The 20,787-nt window shown below is 35.6% G+C and overlaps 1 protein-coding gene and 1 pseudogene across 1 annotated transcript in view; both read right to left on the reverse strand.

The window, feature by feature from the left end:
* Positions 1 to 20,787, reverse strand: part of EPHA6 (EPH receptor A6) — a 1,095,310-nt gene that overhangs the window by 1,036,243 nt on the left and 38,280 nt on the right. The gene's annotated exons all lie outside the window — the stretch shown is intronic.
* Positions 16,172 to 18,310, reverse strand: LOC141560975 (V-type proton ATPase subunit C 2 pseudogene; annotated as a pseudogene).

The following is a 20,787-nucleotide window of genomic DNA, read 5'->3' on the forward strand; positions in this document are numbered from 1 at the left end:
ATCCACATGGTACTGACACCTAAACTAGTTAGGTTGAAAATGGAGAAAGAAAAGTATAGACCAATCTCCCTAATGAATATTGATGCTAAAATCATAAGATATTAGCAAAAAGACTACAGAAAATCATCCCCAGGATAATACATCATGATCAAGTAGGATTTATACCAGGAATGCAGGGCTGGTTCAATATTATGAAAACTATCAGTATAATTGGCCACATTAATAACCAAATTAACAAAAACCATGTGATCATCTCAATAAAGGAAGAAAAAGCATTTGATAAAATCTAACATCGATTCCTATTAAAAACACTTGAGAGTATAGGAATAAATGGACTTTTCCTTAAAATAACCAGGAGCATCTATAATGGCGATAAACTGTAACCCTTCCCATTAAAATAAGGAGTGAAACAAGGGTGCCCACTATCACCATTACTATTCAATATTGTATTAGAAATGCTAGCTTTGGCAATAAGAGTGAAGAAGGAGATTATAGGAATTAGAATAAAGTAGAGGAAACCAAATTATTACTCTTTGCTGATGATATGATGGTATACTTAGAGAACCCCAAAGATTCTACTAAAAAGGGGCAAGAAATAATCCATGTCTTTGTGGAATCTTTAACTTTGCTAAAGTTGCAGGATAGAAAATAAACCTACATAAATCACCAGCATTCTTACATGTCACTAACAAAATCCAACAATTAGAGTTACAAAGAGAAATTCCATTTAAAATAACTACTGATAGTATAAAATATTTAGGAATCTATCTGCCAAGGGAAAATCAGAAACTAAATGAGCAAAACTACAAAACACTTTCTACACAAATTAAGTCTAATCTAACCAATTGGAAAAATATTAAATGCTTTTGGATAGGGCGAGCAAATATAATAAAAATGACAATTCTACCTAACCTAATCTATTTATTTAGTGCTATACCAATCAGATACCCAAAAAACTATTTTAATGACCTAGAAAAATAGCAACAAATTTCATATGGAAAAAGAAAAGGTCAAGAATTTCAAGGGAATTAATGAAAAAAAAAAAATCAAATGAAGGTGGCCTAGCTGTAACAGATCTAATATTACATTATAAAGCAGCAGCTACCAAAACTATTTGCTATTGGTTAAGAAATAGACTATTTGATCAGTGGAATAGGTTAAGTTCAAAGGAAAAAAAGAAACAGTTGATAACTCTAATAACCTAGTCCTTGACCCACCCAAAGACCCTAACTTTTGGGAAAAGATCTCAGTGTTTGAAAAAAAATGCTGGGAAAATTGGAAATTAATATGGCAGAAACATGGTATTTACCCACACTTAACACTGTACACCAAGGTCAGGTCAAAATGGTTTCATGACCTAGGCATGAGATTATAAATAAATTAGAGTAAAATAGGATAGTTTACCTCTCAGACCTGTGGAAGAGGAATGAATTTATGTCCAAAGAACTAAAGATCATTACTGATCACAAAGTAGAAAACTTTGATTATATAAAATTTAAAAGTTTTTGTACAAACAAAACTAATGCAGATAAGATTAGAAGGGAAACAATAAACTGGGAAAACATTTTTATTTATTTTTTTAATAATATTATCCCTTGTATTCATTTTTCCAAATTATCCCCTCCCTCCCTCCACTCCCTCCCCCCGATGAGAGGTAATCCCATACATTTTACATGTGTTACAATATAACCTAGATCCAATATATGTGTGTAAATACCATTTTCTTGTTGCACATTAAGTATTAGCTTCCAAAGGTATAAGTAACATGGATAGATAGACAGTAGTGCTAACAATTTACATTCACTTCCCAGTGTTCCTTCTCTAGGTGTAGTTATTTCTGTCCATCATTGATCAACTGGAAGTGAGTTGGATCTTCTTTATGTTGAAGATATCCACTTCCATCAGAATACCTCTTCATACAGCATTAAAGTGTACAGCAATCTTCTGGTTCTGTTCTTTTCACTCAGCATCAGTTGATGTAAGTCTCTCCAAGCCTCTCTGTATTCCTGCTGCTGGTCATTTCTTACAGAGCAATAATATTCCATAACCTTCATATACCGCAATTTACCCAACCATTCTCCAAATGATGGGCATCCATTCAATTTCCAGTTTCTAGTTACAACAAAAAGAGCTGCCACAAACATTTTGGCACATACAGGTCCCCTTCCACTCTTCAGTATTTCTTTGGGATATAATCTCAATAACAGCAATGCTGGGTCAAAGGGTATGCACAGTTTGATAACCTTTTGGGCATAGTTCCAAATTGCTCTCCAGAATGGCTGGATTCTTTCACAACTCCACCAACAATGTATCAGCGTCCCAGTTTTCCCACATCCCCTCCAACATTCATCATTATTTGTTCCTGTCATCTTAGCTAATCTGACAGGTGTGTAAGTGGTATCTCAGAGTTGTCTTAATTTGCATTTCTCTGATCAGTAGTGATTTGGAACACTCTTTCATATGAGTGGAAATCGTTTCAATTTCATCATCTGAGAATTTTCTGTTCATATCCTTTGACCATTTATCAATTGGAGAATGGTTTGATTTCTTATAAATTAGGGTCAATTCTCTATATATTTTGGAAATGAGACCTTTGTCAGAACCTTTACTTTTAAAAATATGGGAAAACATTTTTATAGTCAAATGTTCAGATAAAGGCCTCATTTCCAAAATATACAGAGAATTGACTCTAATTTATAAGAAATCAAGTCATTCTCCAATTGATAAATGGTCAAAGGTTATGAACAAACAATTCTCAGAGGAAGAAATTGAAACTATTTCTAGCCATATAAAAAGATGTTCCAAGTCATTATTTATCAGAGAAATGAAAATTAAACAAATCTGAAATGCCACTACATACCTGTTAGAATGACAGGGAAAGATCATGTACAATGTTGAAGGGGATGTGGGAAAACAGGGGCACTGATAAATTGTTGGTGGAATTGTGAATACATCCAGCCATTCTGGAGAGCAATTTGGAAGTATGCTCACAAAGTTATCAAACTGTGTTTACCCTTTGACCCAGCAGTGTTTCTACTGGGCTTATATCCCAAAGAGATCTCAAAGAAGGGAAAGGGATCTGTATGTGCAAGAATGTTTGTGGCAGCCCTCTTTGTAGTGGCCAGAAACTGGAAACTACGTGGATTCCCATCAATTGGAGAATGGCTGAATAAATTGTGGCATATGAATGTAATGGAATATTATTGTTCTGTAAGAAATGGCCAACAGGGTGATTTTAGAAAGGCCTGGAGAGACTTACATGAACTGCTGCTGAGTGAAATGAGCAGGACCAGGAGATCATTTTATACTTCAGCAACAGTACTATATGATGATTAATTCTGAAAGACGTGGCCATCTTCAACAATGAGATGAACCAAATCAGTTCCAATAGAGCAGAAATGAACTGAGCCAACTACACCTAACAAAAGAACTCTGGGAGATAACTATGAACCACTACATGGAATTCCCAGTCCCTCTGTTTTTTCCACCAGCATTTTCTATTTCCTTCACAGGCTAATTGTACATTATTTCAATTTCTGATTTTTTTTTGTACAACAAACCAAGTGTTTGGACATGTATACATATATTATAATTATTTTATACTTTAATATATTTAACATGTATTGGTCAACCTGCCATCTTGGGTGGGGGAGGAGGGGAAAATTATAAAAAAAAGTTTGACAATTGTCAATGTTGTAAAATTACCGATGCATATATCTAGTAAATAAAAACTATTAAAAATTTTTTAAAAGCTCCTGAACACAAGAAGCTCACAATATAATGGTGAAGACAACATGAAAGCTATTATGTACAAACAAGATATATAGAATAAATTTAAGATAATCAATAAAGGGAAGGTACTTATCATTAAGGGAAATTGGAAAAACTTCTTGTAAAAGTCAGGATTAGAAAATATTCAGGGAAATTAGGAAATATAGAAAATATGAACAAAAGAAAAAAAAAGTAAACCTTGGGGAAATTTAGCCTGTAAAATGGGTGAACCTTAAAAATAAAAAAAAAAATAAAAAACCACAAGTTTTAAGTATGTGATTTATTGGTATTTTATAAGTGTACCATTCATGGAAGATCAAAGTGAATACAATTATTATGTCTTTAAATTTATATGATGTGTATTATCACTTAAACATCTTGAAAATATATGGTTTATAATATTCCAGAATATCTAATAAAAAGCAACACATTATAAAGCTGGAACATAAATAACCAATGCCTTCCAAGAGAAATAGACAAAATTAAAAAAAAATTATAATTAAAAAAAAAAAACACTGACATAAATTCTATCAATAGGATGGGATAGGTTTTGTTTGTGTGTGTGTGTGTGTGTGTGTGTGTGTGTGTGTGTGTGTATGTGTTTTATACAAACAAAAAAAACTTTAGAAACTGGTAATAAATGAATAATAATAATAATAATAATAATAATAATAATAATAATAATAATAATAAAATGATAAAATGATAATCTGGAGATATAACAGGAATCATCCACAGAACTTCTGGAGTATGCTAAAGAAAATTTCTTCAGCAAATCAATAAGATAATGCATGTTTATTGGAAAACATTCATTGCTTAGTGGATTCAAATGAAATCTGTTTTTATAGGTAGTGTTCAAAAACAGTTTTCATGAAAATTTTTTTCATTAAACTTACAGAGATGAACAGTTTAAATAACAGAAAGGACTTTTTTGTCATGCGAATTATCAATTATCTTGAGGATAAGATTCAAAGGTACAAATATAAAGTGACAATGACCAAGCTGTTTAGCAGTATCACCAAGCAAACACCAAATTTAGCTCTGATAATCAGAGACATACTTTGAAGAGCTTACTTAATAAATAAATGTCTTGATTTGCTAAGTAAATCACTCCTGCAACATGTTATTAAGTCTTTTGTATAATATGTCCTTTTTTTGCTTCATATTCTTTCATTTTGTCAAAAATATGAATGAAATTAAGTTCTTCCTAAAATGATAAATGTTTCTTGTACTTCAGAAAACAAAGTTTCAAAAAAAGCAGATTTTTAAAAGAATACAGTACTCTCAGAAAATGAATGACTAAGAATATTTTTCACATAAAGTCGCATTAATTTTTTATTACTATTTAAAAAATTTTTTACATTTTGATGAAGATCTTGCCTTCTTTTAATATATGATGGGATCATAAATAGATGTAAAAGAAAAATGAATATTAGTGGATTTCTAATTCCAACACTCCATTTTCCAAACAAGCAAACAAGGACCAGAAAGATTAAATGACTTGAGCAATGTCAGATAATAAGTGGCAGATCTGAGACTTATTATTTTAATAATTATTTTATAATCTTCAAAGGGGAGAACTTTATAAGTTTATAGAAGAATTTACCAACTAACCTTAAGTATGTGTGTATATAAATATTCAAATCTTCATTGCTGCATGATATTTTTAAAAATTTATTTATAATTGACTTACATGCCTTACTAATGACAATTTTCTACTACATTTTCTCAATGCCATTGGCATTTGGCTTAGAGTTTCCTTCCCTAATCTCAGAAATTTCATATTTTCATGTAGATTTCCAATCCTCTGTCTTCATAATTCCTCAAATTTTAATTACTATAACTTCCATTTCTAATTAATTTCAGCTGCCTATTAAAGTGATCACTATTTGAAATTGTCTCACCTCCAAAACTAAAATTCTCCCATGGTAACAATCATTTTTATTCTATTTTTCTCAGTCCTATACACCACTATAGTACTCTATAAATGTGATCTTCCAGTTGAATTCTTTTCCTTCCTGATGTTTCTTCATATCTATTCTTGACCTTATAGTCAACATTTTCAACAATGCAGTCTATTGCTTCCTTGAATTTCTTGACTCCTTTTCCTGTATCTGCTTTACTAAACTTTTAATCTAAATTTCTAATCTAAACTTTCTCAATCCATTTGACACTCTACTCCAAAAAGCAGGTAAAAGCTGTAGAAGAAAAATCACAGAACCCTATTCTCTAGATCCATTATGACTGTTCATATAATTTAAAACTTTTCTATTTAATGTTTTGACCATATCTAGTAATATATTTAATTTGTTCCAAACATGGATATTTATATTAATAGTATTTGAATATTACATAATCCTTATTTTCCTAACTTGATGTATACACACAGTACACATATGAAACTACATATATGTATATGGATGTATATCTTCATATATGTGCATATGCACATAATCATAATAATTTCAAATGTTATATTAATATAACTATTTATATTTATTACTAATCCCAATCTTTATTCTCATTTACAAATTTATCCTTCTCAAGGTTAAATATCATTTAAATAGTTTGATAGACTATTCTATATTAGTTAACATTTTATAAAATTTGGGACTTGTTTCATGGAATTCATTTAACGACCTCTATGCAACCAGAACTTCCGCTTATGAGGTGGTCCCTGCTAGCTACAGAGATCACATCCAGGTGCCTCAGACATCAAAGCATTTTCACTTCCTCATTATACTATGTGAGATTACTCTCCAGATCTTTACAAAGATGAAATAGGGAATTAAAGATTTAAGTTCATTCTATACCACTTAATAGACAATTATTAAATGCTTATCGTGTGCTGGCATGTTAATTAACCTTGGAGTGAGAAAGAAAAGACAAAAGCCAATGTAAATATTCAAGGAGCATATTTTCTTATGGAAAAGGTATGTGTGTGCATGTGCATGCAGATATGAGTCCAACCATTAATCCAGTTCTGAATCCATCTGATTGCATAATCTCTATTTTTCTCTATATCTCGGCCTTTGAACATGAATAATAAGAGACATTTCATAAAAAAGTATGTTAACAGCCATGTAGCTTTATCTTTAGAATTCCCTTCATATACTATATGATAAACGGGAGACATCTCCTTCTCTTATTAGCTGTGTGTGTGTGTGTGTGTGTGACTTCCAGAAAGTAAGAGAAGTTCAGAAGTAGAAAGGAGGAGTTCAGTGGTAGTTCAGGAGGAGTGCAGGAGTAGTACAGGATGTGATCATGTGGAATAAACTCTTTAGCTAGCAAGCTTCTGTGTCTAGGTGCTCTGTTGGACAAGAGAACCGCTGCTCAGTGAGGTAGTGTCCAGAGATCTCTGAAGACCTAAGATTAGCTAAGCATCAAAGAACCACTGCTTGAAGAGGCAGTGGACAGAAATTTCTGAAGGCTTGGGATTAGGAAAGACTGAGAATCAGTAGCCTCTGAGGGGGAGGTTGCAAGTAGCAGCCCAACATGGGGGCAGCACTTTTAGGGTTGTTAACCGCTGCAAGGGAAGGTTAACAACTTCGTTAAGAGAAGGCAGGGAAGCATCATGGATCTGGGTCTAAGTTTACTCATGATCATGCCCGAGGACACAGCCATGCACACAGCTCAAGTATATGTTAGAGAGTCAGACCGGTGATTCTCTAGTGGAGAACACATCTGATGAATAGCAGGGGGCTTTGCTCCCAGGCTCTGAGGCATCTACTCCCATGTCCATTGAGTACAGCTCAGCAAGGAAAAAATCAGGAGGTGAGCAAGGAGATTAAACAGTTAGAACAAGATGTGAAAGAGCTACAGGTTGAGTTCCAATTCTGCCTACAGTTGAGCATGTGCCCTAAGGGCAGCGGTCCTCAAACTATGGCCTGCGGGCCAGATGCAGGCTGCTAAGGAAGTTAATGCGGCCCACAGGTTATAGTAAGTTGACTGGAATTGACTTTCAATCTAAACTCCGGTTAGCAACGCGCACTTCAGGCACTCGGCTGAGGTGGTGGAGACAGAGTGAGGTGATACTGAGGTGAGGTGAGTTCCCAGGCAGGGGTATATTGTGTGGGGAAGGGAGAGATGCAGAAGAAGGAGAACTGATGGTCCACGGCCTTATAAAGTAATGAAAGCCACCACAACAGACAGGTGTGAGGGATGTACAGTGCATGCTGTGCATGTCACAGCTGCTGCAGGGCTGTGTCTGGGGCACGGGTATAGAAACAGTACTACAAGTCCCAGCTTGACTCTATCATTATCATTGTGTTGAAATGACAATGCAACGGCTTCCTCTCTAGTACTGACTGCTATTGTCGCCCAGAGTGAGGCTTCTAGTACTAGACTGTGGCCCTGTATCCACAGTGAGCTCATGTCTGGCTATTGTGGTCATCAGTTTTATCATATTGTATATGTTCTGTAGTTTCATAAAGAGATGGAATATTGCTAACATATGTCATCACCTTATAATCACTGGGGGTCTGACCTTAGTGGCCCCCCACTTATTCTGAGTATGAGGGGATGCATAGCTGGTACACTGCTTCATCCCCCCTCAGATTCTCAAGGTCCCCATACACTTGTGTAGCTTCAAGTCACATGATGACCTCCCCCAGAAGCCCCAATGTACAATTTGTCACTGAAGTTCATATCACACAGTTATATACATATGTGCACTGTCTTGCCTGCAATTATGATAAATTACGAGTGCAACATGTATCATCATGTAGCACTGAATCATGAGAACTGATCCCAGGATTCAGAGGAAGCCAGGGCATATGGGAGGGCCACCTGAGTGGTAACTTGTGTTCAGTGAAGGTCTGAAGCAGGAAAGAGAGTGGGGAAATGGAGGCATCAAAGTGTAGAGACAGCTTGGAGGAAGTTGGGCATTGCACTCTGTATGTCTCTGTGTGGGCAATTGCTGGTATATTGTTTTTGTAGCGATATATAGATGGAAAGAGCTGTACATCTGATATGCCAGAATATAGTGTCTGTGTTCAAAAAATATAATTTGCGTCGACACTATGAAACTCAACATAAAGATAAATATGATTATTTGGTTGGAGAAGTGAGAAAAGATAAAATATTAAAACTGAAAAATACATTGACAACTCAGCAAAATATTTTTGTGAAGCAGAAGCAGCTAAATATTTCATCACTGTGAGCAAGTTTTCAAGTTGCCAAGCTAATAGCACACACTGGCAGACCATTTGTGGAGGGTGCATTTGTTAAAGAATGCCTTCTTTCTGTTACCAAAGAGAAGGCCGATTTATTAAGTACAGTGAGTCTTTCAGGACCTACAATTGCACAGAGGATTGAAGAAATGGGAAACAATCTGCATCAGCATTTGCAAAACTCCACAAAAAAAATCATATTTTTCCTTGGCCCTCAATGATGTTCTTGATTTTGCACAATTTCTAATTTTTATTCATGGGACGAATGATTATTTTGAAGTCATAGAAGAGCTTACTGCACTGCAAAGCATCAAAGGAACTACAGAAAAGGATACCTGTGAAAAGATTTGCCAAACTATGCTTGGTTTGGAGCTGGGCTGGGCTAAACTAGCCAGCATGCCAACTGATGGTGCCCCTAGCATGATGGGGTCTAAGAAAGGAGTAATTGCTCACATTAACCAAGAGATGGACAAACATAACCATTCTCATCCATACACTGCCTCATCCACCAACAAGTATTGTGAAGTAAATCACTGAAGTGGGACTCTGTTATGAAAATAGTGGTATCTTGTATTAACTTCATTAGAGCTAATGCAATAAATCAATTTCAGGAATTTCTGTCTGAGTTAAATGTTGAGTATGAAGATGTTCTATATCACACAGAAATCCCTTGGCTGAGTCGAGGGAGAGTATGGAAATGTTTCTATGACTTACTTCCACAGATTACAACTTTTCTGCTTTCAAAAAACAAGTACCAGAGCTCAATGATGTGGAATGGAAATGGCACCTTGCCTTTCTGACAGATGTAACAGAGCTACTCAACAATTTCAATATGCAACTTCAAGAAAAGGGGAAGCTCATCTGTGATATGCAATCACATGTCAAAGCATGTGAAGTAAAATTAGTCCTCCTCATCAAACAAGTGAAGTAGGAAAACTTCTGCCATCTCCCCAGAACTCAAACTCTATTAGCAGAAAAACCGCTGATTACATTCCAAACAAAACATGTGGATTCATTGGAAAAATTGCAAAAGGAGTTCCAATTTAGATTTAAAGAGCTTCATCTCCATGAACAGGACATACAGCTTTTCCATATTCCATTTTCTAGTGACATTGAAAATGTGGATACAGTAATTAACAAATGGAACTGGCTGAACTGCAGAATTGTGACTCTCTGAAAGATGCATTCAAGTCAAGCAGCCTTCATAATTTCTATGCATCTCTCCCCTCTGAGAATTATCCTCATCTTAGGAATCATGCACTCAAAATGGCAACCATCTTTGGCAGCACTTATGTCTGTGAGCAGACGTTTTCTAGAATGAAACATTTGAAATCTCCAACCAGATTAAAACTAACGTTTGCACACTTGGATCACTTGTTATGACTAGCAGTGACAAATATGGAATCAGACATTGCCCATCTCATTAGCCAAAATCAGGCCCATAGTTCCCATTGAAATACTGGTAAGTTTGTTGATTTAACTTTACTTCATTTTAAATATTGTATTTGTTCCCATTTTATTTCTTCACTTCAAAATAAGATATATGAAATGTACATAGGAATTTGTTCATAGTTTTTGTTTTTAATATAGTCCAGCCCTCCAATAGTCTGAGGGACAGTGAACTAGCTCCTTATTTTAAAAGTTTGAGGACCACTGCCTTAGGGAATTCCCTATGTCCTGACCCTCTTCCCTCAACTCTGCCTTCATGGGTGGGAGGAAGAGGAGTGGGAGGAACAATGATACCATCAGCACCACCCATGAGGCAGTTTTGCCCACCTGCTATGTCCTCATTACAAGAGGCAGGGCTTGGCTTCAGGGCCTAAGACAAAAAACACTTGTGGCTTGATGGCAGCTATTATACCCAGAGAGTCTTTAAGCAAGCCGATGGGGAAAGGGAATGGCAGTTAGGGAGAATATAGCTGTATGCTGCTGGGACTACTGAGGTATCCTCTGGAGAGGTGAAATCTGTCCCTGTCTGGCTTATAGATCCCTTGCCTCCACACACAGAAGGTGACCATTTCACCTTCTAAGAGTGCTTACAATATAGTGTATAGCCATACACTGATTTGGGAAACTGGGGAATGTGTAGCTTTTGCCCCAGTCACTAATATAGGTAGACACTGTGTGATCTATGACTCAGGAGGAGGAGGAGCTTCAGGTTTACTGATATATACTCCTGAAATGCAATTTGGTGATATTTATCCAGATTTTGACTGCCAGCAACAGAATCCAGGAATATTCTAGATGGCAGCTGTTACAGCTAACCAACCTCTGCTCCCTATCTATGTAAATGGCATACCACTGAAAGGGTTAGTAGACACGGGTGCAGATTGAACAGTCATTAGTGGTGGCAGAACAGGGTGTCCTCCAGTTTTAATCCAACAAGATCTGAAGAAAGATCTCAGACCACTTTTAATCCTAGTGAAGTGCAAACAACTGCAGGCACAGCTTCTCAAAAGACCAACTGGGAACCCAGTTAGCAGGCTAGCAGGTGTAGCTGGAGCCTCATAGCAGGAACCACAAAGACTTTCAACTCTCAGATTGTTTGAGGAGTGGGGGATGGTCTGAGTGAGGGAAAACTGAGGCAACCTCTGGTGATTAGGAACAACAGGTCCAGATGTACTACAGTGACACAGTGTTGTTGAGAAGGAACCAGCACACCTAGTTGGCTGTGGGCATTTGCAAGAGAGTGGAGCTTTTGGTTTGGGGGTTCATGATTAGAGAGGAGAGCTGAAGAGAAGCTTGAAGCATCATACCCCCTACTCCACAATTAGAAGTATTTACACTAATATCTCTTATTTAAAAAAATGACCTGGCAAAGAAGAAAGAATCTCAAGATAGAAATATGCAGGGGGAAGGAAATACTAAGTTTCATATTCAGAGAAAGACAGTGAAGTTTAAAAAAAAGGCTTCTATCTCAGAGAGAATTTGTAGGAGACCTCAAAAAAGAATTTAAAAATCAAATGAGAGCTATGGTGGAAAAACTAAAAAAAATCTAAGGAAAAAAAAGATTATGTAAAAAAAAAAAACTAACTAGAAAAGGAAATACAAAGCTTCAAAGATGAAAATAATTCTTTGAAAATTAAAATCAGGCAAGGGAAAGCCAAGGAAGCTATGAGAGACCAAGGAATAACAAAACAAATTATAAAGAATGAGAAAATAGAATAAAATGTAAAATATCTTATAAGAAAATGACAGATTGGGAGAAGAAATCAAGAAGAGAAAATATAAGAATAATTGTTGTGACCAAAACAAGAACTTTGATACAATAATGCAGGAAATAATGCAAGAAACATGTCCTGGAGTGATACAATATGAAAGGAAAATGGAAATATAAAAAAAATCCACTAATCAGTATCTCAAGGAGATCCTTTGTGTAAAACACACAGGAATATTATTGTCAAATTTCAAAATCTCAAGATCAAAGAAAAAAATTTGCAAGAAAAAAAGAAAAAAATCAAATATCTTAAAGTTACAATTAAAAATGTATAGACCTTAGCAGTAGCTACAATAAAAGACCACAAGTCCTGGAATCATATCTAGGAACAATAAAAAGAACTAGTCTTGCAGCCAAAAATATCATACCCACCAAAATTGTCCATAATATTAAACAACAAAAATTAACTTGAAGATTTTTAGGATTTTCTATCAATCAAATCGAAACTTAATTGAAAATTTCATATATAAGAGCCAATATCAAAGATCATTTTCAAGGAACTCAAAATGTACAAATGGCTTATTTCACATCCACAATAAAGTAGTTCAAAAGAAAGACCGGCAGAGTTAAGATAAAATACAAATTATATTATACAAATGAGTTGCAGAGAAAGATTAAACACAGAGGCATTAGAGGGAGGGGAAGGGCTCAGTTCTGGAAACTACTCACATTAGGAATGGGTTTAATAGGCAACACTACATATGTACCATGAAGGGAATATAACATTCTCCAAAATCTATAAAGAAGTAATGAGGGAAAGGTGGGTGGATGTGGAAGCAGAGAGTATGGGAAGAAGAAAAGAAAAGGATTCATGGGTGGGGGAAGGTGGAGTAACAGCATAGCAAGTTAAGGAGCAGACTTAAAGAAATATCAGCAGGGATAGGAAAGATGTGTATGTGTGTTTGGTAGGGTGTCTATATGACACACAATTATAAATATATCTTTTATTAACTACAGCTTTCTTAGGAGTGGCTGAAGGAATAAAATAGAAAAGAGGGTTAAAAGAATAAAGTAGATAAGGTACACATCAGAGAACAACAACAACAAAAACAAAAACATTTACAAGGAAACAAATAAAAATGGACATTTATGAATATAATTTCTTCTACTAACATATATACTTTTTTATTATAACTTTTTATTGACCAAACATATGCCTAGGTAAATTTTTACATTATCTCTTGCACTGACTTCTGTTCCAACTTTTCCCTTCCCTGCCTCCATCCCCTCCCCTAAATGGAAAATAGTTCTATACATGTTAATTATGGTATAGTATATCCTAAATACAATATATGTGTGCAAAACCGAATAGTTAGGGAGAATTGGATTAAGAAGGTAAAATAACCTGGGAAGAAAAACAAAAGTGCAAACAGTTTTCACTCATTTCCCATTGTTCCTTTTCTGAGTATGGCTGATTCTCGCTATCATTGATCAATTGGAACTGAATTACATCTTCTCTTTGTCAAAAATATCCATTTCCCATCAGAATACATCCTCATACACTATCATTGTTGAAGTGTCTAATGATCTCCTGGTTCTGCTCATTTCATTTAGCATCAGTCTATGTAAGTCTTTCCAAGCCTCTCCATATTCATCCTGCAGGGCATTTCTTACAAAAAAAATAATATTCCATAACATTCATATACCAAATTTACCCAACCATTCTCCAATTGATGGGCATTGATTCATTTTCAAGTTTCTAGCCACTACAAAAAGGGCTGCCACAAACATTTTGGCACATACATGCCCCTATTTTTCTTTAGTATTTCTTTGGGATATAAGCCCAGTAGTAGCACTGTTGGATCAAAGAGTATGCAGTTTGATAACTTTTTGGGCATAATTGCTCTCCAGAATGGTTGGATTCATTCACAACTCCACCAACAATGCATCAGTGTCCCAGATTTCCCACATCCCCTCCAACATTCATCATTATTTTTTCTTGCCATCTTAGCCAATCTGACAATATGTAGTGGTATCTGAGAGTTGTCTTAATTTGCATTTCTTTGATCAATAATGATTTGAAACACACTTTTCTATGATTGGATAAACTTTCAATTTCATCATCTAAAAATTGTCTGTTCATATCCTTTGACCATTTATCAATTGGAAAATGGCTTGATTTCTTATAAATTAGAGTCAATTCTCTATATATTTTGGAAATGAGGCCTTTATCAGAACCTGTAACTATAAAAATGTTTTCCCAGTTTGTTGTTTCCTTTCTAATTTTGTTTGCATTAGTTTTGTTGGTACAGGGCTTTTTACTTTGTTGTAATCAAAAGTTTCTATTTTATGATTAATAATGATCTCTAGTTCTTCTTTGGTCACAAATTTCTTCCTCCTCCATACGTTGAGAGGTAAAAGAGCTTATGTGCCTCTAATTTATTTTTGATCTCGTTCTTTATGCCTAAATCATGTACCATTTTGAAATTATCTTGGTATATGGTGTTAAGTGTGGGTCAATGCCTAATTTCTGCCATATTAATTTCCAGTTTTCCCAGCAGTTTTTGTCAAATAGTGAATCCCAAAAGTTAGGATCTTTGGGTTTGTCAAACATGAGATTACTATAGTTATTGACTATTATGTCTTGTGAACCTAACCTATTCCATTGATCAATTAATCTGTTTCTTAGCGAATACCAAATGGTTTTGGTAACTGCTGCATTATAACATAGTTTTAGATCAGGTACAGCTAGCTTCATTTGATTTTTTTTTCATTAATTGACTTGAAATTCTTGCACTTTTGTTCTTCCATATAAATTTTGTTGTTATTTATTCTAGGTCATTAAAATAATTTTTGGGAGTCTGACTGATATGGCACTAAATAAATAGATTAGTTTAAGGAGTAGTGTTATCTTTATTGCATTTGCTTGACCTATGCAACAGCATTTAATATTTTTCCAATTATAAAAATCTGACTTTATTTGTGTGGAAAGTGTTTTGTAATTTTGCTCATATGATTCCTGATTTCCCAAATATTTTATACTATCAAAAGTTATTTTGAATGGAATTTGTCTTTGTATGTCTTGCTGTTGGATTTTGTTGGTGATGTATAAAAATGCTGCAGATTTATGTGGATTTATTTTGTATCCTGCAAATTTGCTAAAGTTATCAATTATTTGTAATAGCTTTTTAGTAGAATCTCTGGGGTTCCCTAAGTATACCATCATATCATCTGCAAAGAGTTATAGTTTGATTTCCTCATTTCGTACTTATTCCTTTAATCTCTTTCTCGACTCTTATTGCCAAGGCTAGCATTTCTAATATAATATTGAATAATAATGGTGATAGTGGGTAATCTTGTTTCATTCCTGTTCTTACTGGAAAAGGTTCCACTTTTTCCCCATTACATATGATGCTTACTTATGGTTTTAAAAATATCCTCTGACTATTTTAAGGAAAATTCCATTTATTCCTATCCTCCCTAGTGTTTTTATTAGGAATGGATGTTGGATTTTATCAAATGCTTTTTCTGCAGCTATTGAGATGACCATATGGTTTTTGTTAATTTGGTTATTGATATAGTCAATTATGCTTATACTTTTCCTAATATTGAACCAGCTATGCATTCTTGGTATAAATCCTACTTGGTCATAGTGTATTATTCTGGGGATGATTTTCTGTAATGTTTTTGCTAATATTTTATTTTATTTTGTAGCGTGCTGTTGTCTCCAGAAGCTGCTGGATCGCTCTCTGGGAAGAGATCTGCTGTGTCTACTCAAATCTTTCAGACAGATTCTTCTTCCTGTAGTGAACCGTTGTCTCCAGGCAGTTGCTGTTAACTCTTGTCCTTAGAAGTGACTTCCCTTCCTGCAGAGAGCCCCGTCAAGCCTGATGCAATGCAGAGTCCTCTTCTTGAATCCTGGCTCTGAATCTCCTCCAGCTCTTATCCTTCTCCAGGCCGATCTGCTCTCTGGGCCCAGTGCTATCTCTTTTATCCTCCCAGAGAATGGGCGTGGGATAATGCAAGGGCTTCTGGGAAGAACCACCCCAGCCAATGAGCTTGCCCCCTCTATCAAGTCAACCTGAGTTCTCACCTTGTAATTGTCCAGAAAACCTGAATTCTCACCTTGTCACTGTCCAGACAACCTGAGTTCTCACTTAGTAATCCTAACATTATTTTATTTTTATTTTTTTTTAAAGACATGGGAGGTTTTCTTTATTGTATCTTACAAAAAATAAATACAACCATAACTAATTTTTGTGAGTAATTTTTGTGGTAACATTCTAAATTGTAGGCCATTTTTTAAAAAAGTAATTGCTATTCTGAAGTTAACTTTGTAACAGTTCTTTAACTTAGAGAAGACAGTACCTAAAGTTTAATCTGATGAAATAAAACCATTTCTAGAGTCATGAAGGGGGGTTACCGGGCTGTTAAAAACTAGTCAAGAAGACTAAGGTCAATGTGAAAGTAGACATAAGGAAAATAATCTTGGTTATTTAGTTGTAATCCAGGAATATCCACAGAAGCATCCAATATACTTGCTGCTGCTACTTCATCCAGATGTTCGAAGACTGAGTTTAGAACCTCTCTCAAACGTTTTGTGGCCTTCTTGTGGGGTTGCAAAAGCACTGCCTGAAAATTCACGGGTAGTCCATACCTTAGCACAGATTCAACAAATACTCTCAAAGCCTTGAGGTGAATCCAGGAAATAAATGCTTCACTGAAATTCACCTTGAGCCACCGCAAAAGGGGACCCTCACCCTCGCCCTCATTCTCTTTTTCTTTATCCATCTGCCCCGTAGAGGGCCTAGCAGGGTTCCCTATCAGGGTTACCTTAACCATGTGATCCGGGAAGGTGGATGATCTCTTTTTAAGAGCAACACGTGAAGTTTGATACTGTTGCTTCTTTTCAGAGAGCAATTTAGTCATCTCCTCCCTTTCAGATTTAATTTCTTTTTCATCATAGAAAAATTCACGGACAATGAACTTGTTTTCTTTGGCTTTGGCTTTGAAATCATTGATCACCTTCCGAAACATCGTGACTGTAAAGAGGCCTCCCTCATCATCCTCAGCAATCAATTTGGTTGATCGAGGTACTACCATGTCTGAGAGAGATTCTATCTTTTTTGCCACTGTGAATAGTTTGGCTTTGGAACTATCACCAGGAGAGTGATGAGATACTCTGAATCAAGCACAAAATCTTCTTTGTTCACAATATCAGCTAATGTCCGAGTGAAGAGATTTCCCGTGGATTTCTTTTCCAGATTCTCCAGATTTCCTTTCAGAGTGTTGTAGCCAGCTGTTCGAGCTTTCAGATCTGTTTCTATTTGTGCCAGTTGCTTTGCTAACGTGTCCACTACGACCACAAGCGGCTGCTTGGCAGGATACTTGGCCATGTCCCATTCAAATCGGGTCACAAAAGAAGTTAAGTCAACTCCATTGGCCAACAAGTTCTCATAAACTTTGCCTTTTGCATCTTCCATAACTTCTACTACACATTGAGCCATCTTCTTTATAAGGCTTTCAGCGAAGGTATCAAGTTTCCCCAACTCATCTGAGAGACCAACAAGAGAATCCAAGGTCCCCACCTTGAAGTCAGGAATGGCAAATTTAGTATTGTGGGATAGATTAGACTTGGAGGTTACTGTGTTCATCCGTTCCAGAGCCTGCAAATTTTCTTTATCTCCAGGGGCAGAAATCAGCCAAAATTCCGACGACATGTTAAGGTCTTTCCTTTTAGTCAAGGTTACTGGCGTAAAATGAAGGAGCCTCGCATGCCAGGGTGCATCGGAAGGTTTGAGAGCAGAAAGACTGGAAACGCGGGGCGGACGCGAGCTCGGGTTCGGGACGATGCGAACGATCCGCCTGGGTAGTCTTGGGATGGGAGCACCTTGGCTCCTTTGGGGAATAGCTTTGGGCACTGCTGGGACTGGACTGGGGAGTGCTGGGCTGCCTCCCGCTGCTGGCTGCCGGGGTCGCTGGAGGGCAGGTGCTACCCCCTTTGCCCAGATAAGTCCCTGGTGCGTGCGAGCCCCGGCTCCCAGGCGGTTGAGGCTCCAGCTGCTCCCCGCTAATATTTTATTTAAGATTTTAGTATTGATATTCATTAAGGGGATTGGTTTATAATTTTCTTTCTCTGTTTTCAACCTACCTACTTTAGGTATCAGTCTGTGTCATAAAAATAATTTGGTAGAATTTTTTCAATCCCTATTTTTTTCAAATAGTTTATATATCATTGAAGTTAATTGTTCTTTAAATATTTGGTAGAATTCACTTGTAAATCCATCTGGTCCTGGGGATTTTTTCTTAGGGAGTTGGTTAATAGCTTGTTCTATTTCTTTTTCTAAAATGGGACTGCTTAGACCATTTACTTCTTCCTCTGTTAATCTGGGAAATCTATATTTTGAAGTTATTCTTCCATTTCATTTAAGTTATTGAATTTATTAGCATAAAGTTGAGCAAAATAACTCCTAATTATTGCTCTAATTTCCTCTTCATTAGTGGCGAATTCTCCCTTTTCATTTTTAAGACTAACAATTTGATTTTTCCTCTTTCCTTTTTCCAATCAATTTACTAAGGGTTTGTCTATTTTGTTGTTTTTTAATAGAACCAACACTTAGTTTTATTAATTAATTCTATAGTTGTTTTTTTTTTTGTTACTTTCAATTTTATTGATCTATCCTTTTATTTTTAGAATTTCAAGTTTAGTGTTTGACTGGGCATATTTAATTTTTTTTCTAGCAGTTTTAGTTGTAAGCCCGATTCATTAATCTTTTCTTTCTCTATTTTACACAAGTAGACCTATAAAAATATGAAATTTCCCCTTCTTACTGCTTTGGCTGCACCCACACATTTTGGTATGATGTCTCATTATCAAATTCTTCGGTGAAGTTATTAATTATGTCTATGATTTGCTGTTTCACCCAATTGTTTTTTAGTATGAGATTATTTAGTTTCCAATTCTTTTTTTTGGTCAATTTCCCCCTGGCTTTTTATTGAATGTAATTTTCATTGCATTGTGGTTGGAAAAGGATGCTTTTACTCTTTGTCATATTGCATTTCAGTTAGAGGTTTTTAATGTCCTAATATATGGTCAGTTTTTGTATAAGTTCCATGACCTGCTGAGAAGAAAGTGTACTCCTTTCTGTTTCCATTTAGTTTTCTCCAAAGATCTATCATATCTAATTTTTCTAGTATTCTATTTACCTCTTTGATTTCTTACTTATTTATTTTGTGATTTGATTTATCTAATTATGAGAGTACAAGGTTGAGATCTCCCATTATTATAGTTTTGCTATCTATTTCTTTTTACAACTCTCTTAATTTCTCTTTTAAGAATTTAAACGCTACACCATTTGGTGCTTATATGTTTAATATTGATATTGCTTCATTATCTATGCCACCCTTTAGCAAGGTATAGTGCCCTTCCTTATCTCTTTTAATTAAATCAATTTTTGCTTTTATTTGATCTGAGATCAGAATGGCTACCCCTGCTTTTTTTTTTTTTTTTTTTTTTTTTTTTTACTTCACCTTAAGCATAGTAGATTCTGCTCCAACCTTTTACCTTTACTCTGTAAGTATCACCCTGCTTTAGGTGTGTTTCCTAGAAACAGCATATTATAGGATTCTAGCTTTTAATCCAGTCTGCTAACAGCTTCTCCCCCTTTCATATTTATAGTTAAAATTACAAGCTCCCTTCTTCCCTCATTACCAATTAGTTAAATCAGCCTCAAAAATAATGTTGGACTGATAGAAACCACAAGGATTAGAAGCACAACATACTAGCTGAAGAGAATCTGGAGTCTCTACAGAAAAGATCAGTTCCAAGGGGAGGAAATAAAAAGGCCAGTACAGACGGTTAGGTGCTAGCACACTGTGCCGATCAGGCTGGGGAGAACTCTGGGATTAGAGAAGCCACTGAGATAGAGGAATCTGACACAGGCTGTTAGCTCTTCTCTGCTTATAAAACAGCAGTTCTGAAGAGAAATCAAGCCACTTTAAAATATAAAGCTAGATCCTAGAAATACCACAATCTGGAAGTGACCTAACAGATCTCAGCAGGGCTGTGAAGCCGCCTTCTGCTGTCCGGGGCTTCACCTTAGAGTAGTTCAGAGCTTGAACAGTGGGGACACAGCCCGAAGCAACATCTAATCCACATAGGGCCAGGCTTGGCCTGAGGCTAGGGAACTCTACCAGCCTTGGAATTAACAGAGAAGTGCAACTTCCAGAGAAGAGATCATACCAAAATCTGTGGGATACAACTAAAGCAGTAATAAGGGAAAATTTTATATCTTTAGAGGCTTATTTGAACAAAATAGAGAAAGAGAAGAGTAATGAATTGGGACTGCAACTTAAAAAGCTAAAAAAAGACCAAATTAAAAACCCCAACCAAAAACTAAACTTGAAATTCTAAAATTAAAAAGAGACATCAATAATATCGAAAGTAATAAAAACAAACAAACAAAAAAAAATGATTTAATTAATAAATAAAACCAAGAGTTGGTTTTATGAAAAAGCCAATAAAATAGATAAACCTTTGGTAAATCTGATCAGAAAAAGGAAAGAGAAAAATCAAATTGTTAGTCTTACAAATGAAAAGGGGGATCTTTCCACAAATGAAGAGGAAATTAGAGAAATAATAAGGAGTTACTTTGCCCAACTTTATTCAATAAATTTGATATCTTAAGT

This window comes from Sminthopsis crassicaudata, chromosome 3 (genome assembly GCF_048593235.1).
Source record: "Sminthopsis crassicaudata isolate SCR6 chromosome 3, ASM4859323v1, whole genome shotgun sequence".
Classification (NCBI taxonomy): Eukaryota; Metazoa; Chordata; class Mammalia; order Dasyuromorphia; family Dasyuridae; genus Sminthopsis; species Sminthopsis crassicaudata.